The 4,360-nt window shown below is 50.9% G+C and overlaps 1 protein-coding gene across 1 annotated transcript in view; it reads left to right on the top strand.

The window, feature by feature from the left end:
• LOC103611054 (disco-interacting protein 2 homolog C-like) overlaps positions 1-4,360 on the top strand; it is a gene marked incomplete at its 3' end in the record, with an annotated part of 38,826 nt that overhangs the window by 13,423 nt on the left and 21,043 nt on the right. The gene's annotated exons all lie outside the window — the stretch shown is intronic.

Raw genomic sequence — 4,360 nt, 5'->3', positions numbered from 1 at the left:
TGAAACGGTCGTGTGCAAGCTGATTCCAACCATCCCTCGTTCGTGTGTTTCAAGACTATACACTGGGAAGAGCCTTTAGAAACAGGAAAGCTCATTTGCCACTTCTCTGTGGACCCCCTCACTCACCACCCACCTGACAGAGCCTCCCCACCGCTGTCCATAGAGTCTGGGGCATCTGAGGAGCCACGGTTACCGCAAGTGTGTGTCTAAAATGCCTTCTGTCATCTCTCATCTCAGCGGGGTCCTTCCTTGGCCTGTGACAGAAATAAAGCTCCGCTCTCCCAGCACGACTGTCCAGTGTGCCCTCCTCAGCTTCTGCAACACAGTCCTCATTCCCCTCTGATCTCTTCTTCTCTCACCTTGTCCTCTCCACGTAGCTTTTCTCCCAGAAACTGCTGGTGACTTTCTCTTCTCCCTCTCTGTGGTCTGGAGACATCCACCATCACCTTCAAAACGATGACCTCAGTCCATGGTGTGAACTCCAGCCCAGCTCCCTCCCCCGGGCACAAACCTCTCAGCCTCCTGCAGCGATTTCCTTCATGCTGCAGTGATGCTCGTGTCCTCCACGCCCTGTTAGCAGCGCGACACTGAGCCCTTCCCCCAGTGCTGCCGAATGTGTCACTCCCATATTTGTAGGATGGACGATCATCTGTGTCCTAGCGGTCTGGAGGTATAAACAGGTGGCATGAGAAGTAGAAGACCCCTTGCACACAAGGATTCAGAAATGATTTAGGTGAGCTCATGGACAATGTGTGCCATCAGTAGGAGGAAATAGCAATACTCTGACTGCGTCTAACTTGGGGGAAGATCCCTCAGACCGTTCACTGGGCCTGGCGTCCAGTGGTCCGACCTGTGGACATTAAGCCTTCAGGCCCCTGTGGTCACAGTCATTTGCTGGAGCTTGACACTGGAGCTTTTGGGGGAGTGTGTTTACTGGAAATGCCTCATCTACTCTGAAAAGGTCACAGTCATTTGCTGGAGCTTGACACTGGAGCTTTTGGGGGAGTGTGTTTACTGGAAATGCCTCATCTACTCTGAAAAGGCTTCAGGGGAAACAACAGAAAGTCTGATGGGGGTAAATTGTGGGGTCAAAGCGGTGAGTAAGTCTGTGTCAGGTTAGCATGCAGAAGGTGTGGTGCAGGGATTTCTTTTCCTTTTTGACAAGACTGCTATTTCCTAAGGCTGTGGACTTCGAGGCACTTACACCCTGAGCCACCTGAAGGGTCAGGACATCACTTCTGTTGTGTCCTCTTCCCACACTCTGCACCTTTTGTGCATACTTGCAGCAAAGCCCACCCTGGACCCTAGGTCAGCAGTGTCATTTTTGTGGATGTTATAGTGTAATTTCCACTTAAACCAACTTTCCAGTTCAGCACTGTCCCAGGGAAATACAGTGCAAGCCACATATGTGATATGTTTTCTAAAAGCAATATTTTTGAAAGAAGAGACAGGAGAAAGTCACTCTGATAGTGAATTATTAACTCAGAGTGTCCAAAGTGTCACCACCAGAGTGGCGCCAGTGCTCTCGTGGATGGTCCACGTCTCACCACCATCCTGGTCATGGGCTCATTAGAAATGGATGAACCCTCTGGCACCTGAGCGAGGACGCTGCCTGTGTCCATCCCCGCGCTGTCCTCCCCCACCAGCATGGTAGACAGGCGTGAGAGCTGTGCATGGTTTTCAGTAGGACATGAGGATATGATTCACCACAAATAATGGAAAACTTACATTCTTGAAACTTCTTTACATACAAAAGGGTGTCTGATTTTTGTTTTGTTCTTTTTTTAACAGAAACACCAGCTAACTCTGTTGACCTGTTTTTACTTGCAGTAACTTCTTTAGAGTTTTAAAATATAAATCCTGTTTGGTGGCTTCTTCATTCCTTGATGTTTTTTCGGTTGTTGTTTATTCAGTTTAATGTAAAACTTCAGAATGTGCCAAATCTATAGTCACTAACAGGGAAACTTGTTTTCTGTAGCATAGGGCTGGCTGGTGGGATTTCCCTGCACCACCCTGTGTCACGACACCTCCTGAGACTCTCTTGGGAGAAGTCAGCCCTGATTAATCTATTTTACCTAGAACCTCCTCCTAGGCAGCAGGCTTCACTATGGAAACCCCAGTGCTTCCCACGAATGCTCTGGGGACGCCAGGGAGCGATGACCGTTCTGAGGATAGTGGCTGTTGCTCTCAGACCACCCGCCTGGAACGCTCTGCTTGTCGTCACGATGAGTACTCGGGAAAATGAAACATGAACCAGAAGTCAGAGGTGTTTCTCTGGAAGAATAAGGTTGTACTTTAGATCCCAAATAGCAGGCAGTGCTGAGCAGCATCTGAAGGGCTGGTGTGACCATGTCACATCACAGACTCATTGTGGTGGGTTGCATGACAGTCAGCCTTGCAGGCTGGGGAGAGGGAAAGAGAGAGATGCCTTCACTCTGACAGCACGGGCATCTGGCCTCCAGCCCACCCTGTGAGTCGCTCAGAGTGCCAAGCAGCAGGAGACAGGACGCCTGAGTCTTGGGTCCTGGGACAGCCCCAGCTTCCCGCACACATCAGCACGAGCACCTCGCCCCTGCGTGTGATTCTGGAGTTCAGGAGAAGCCAATGTTCACGCAACATGCAGGAAAGTCACCCAGCCGGTGGTCACCCGATGACGCAGCCCCAGCTGTGGAGGAAAAACTGCCTGTGTGAGACTTACCATGAAGTCATGTTCTTCTCTCCAGCATGGCACCTTTTTGAGGCCTCTGAGGATGACTGATTCATTTCACATCGCCCTGTGTGCTGGAGCCAGAACCCAGTTCCTGCGAAGGGAGACTACACAGCCTTCACAGGTGTGACAGGAGCTGACCCAGTGAACAGCAAGCGGTGTGGGGAAACTGTTTCAGAAGATTACCAAGGAGAAAGGACAGCGTGAAAATTAAATTTCACACTTTCTAAGTACCCATAGGTGGGAATTTTCATGAACCAGAATCAAAGCCTATTTTCACCTACACTCTTGGCTGCTGGATGTGAGTTCTCTGAGCCTGTCGGATCTCAGGACCCCAGAAAGTGGGGGATCGTAGACTTCATCAATCCACCAGAAAAGCTGGTTACTGATAGGGGGGTGGGCTCCAGCACTCCTGAAGTTGAGTGAACCAGATGGGAATGGTGCTGTGCAGGATGGGCCTAATGGAACAGTGGGCCTCAGGGGCCACAGGAATCCCACGCAGCAGGGGGTCTCCCTCAGTGGGGGCAGGAGGAAGGAGAGCCCCTTCCATGGCTCTCTGCTCTGGGACTCACTGCCGCCCCACCAATGAGGCTCGCTCTCCTTCAGCCACTGTGGGTGGTGTGCTGGTTTTCCTTGTTCCAAGACCACCACTCCAGTGTCAAGTTGGGCTTAGATGGGACTGTGGTGTCCCCAGTCCTCAGCATCAGCTCTGCTGTGGGTCTGTCCCACATTCACTTTGAAGAGCTCCAAGGACATTGGGGTCCAAGAGTGCATTCGCTTGGGTTTATGTGAACAACCCAGTTGTCTCCATGAGGAAATGCTCAGAGGGACAGTCTGATCTCAAAGGCCACCAAATCTAACTTTTGGCTGGATTTTTCTCAAGCTTCTTTTTCTCTTTTACCCCACCCTTGCCACGTTCTGCTCTCTGGCTCTTCTGTTTCATGTCTGTTTCTATTTTCTTATTTTTAACCTTCCTCTGAGAGAAAACAGTTGAGAGAGTGTGTGTGATGAGGGGGCTCAGTTCAGAGGAGCGCAGAGGAGTGGTCACGCTGGCCCCGCCAGGGAGAATGTGTTTGCCTCCAGAGCTAGCCATTGCCCATCAGTGGTTTTGTGAACATTTCTGGTAAAAGTCAGGTGCTGGTATTTACAGCGGATGCTCTATGAACTGTCCACACACTCCCCCCTCCCCAGGTTCCTCCCACCCCACCCATGTGCATGAGTCTCTGACACAGGTTATTCAAGGCGGGGATTCCAGTATCTTTTTCCTGACATTGCCCCTTAGCCCCAGGGCTCTGGTTGCTTTGATTCTGGCCCCTCACAAGGCTGCTTCGGGCTTCTCTCTCGGCAGAGCACATTGGAATTGTCCATGCTCAGTCCTGGGCTGTCTCCTCTCCAGAGCTCCCCACTTGAATAAAGTGTTCAGGCCAGGTTGCTCCTGACCACTTTCAGCTCGTGGGGTCTTCCTAACCCTGTAAACTGCCACCCAGAACTGCCAGTTGCTTATGGAAAGGCCCTTGACCTCATTAATCAGTTCAAAATACAGTCTGATGGTGAAGAAGCAGCATCTAGAGTGACTGTAGACAGGCTCACTTCACATCTGAGAATGATGCAGATCAACTGTGACCGTCACTCACGTCCTCAGGGGACTTTTTT

Source organism: Galeopterus variegatus, unplaced genomic scaffold, assembly GCF_000696425.1.
Source record: "Galeopterus variegatus unplaced genomic scaffold, G_variegatus-3.0.2 Scaffold12323, whole genome shotgun sequence".
In the NCBI taxonomy this organism is placed as follows: Eukaryota; Metazoa; Chordata; class Mammalia; order Dermoptera; family Cynocephalidae; genus Galeopterus; species Galeopterus variegatus.
This window is presented reverse-complemented; position numbering and strand designations above follow the sequence as displayed.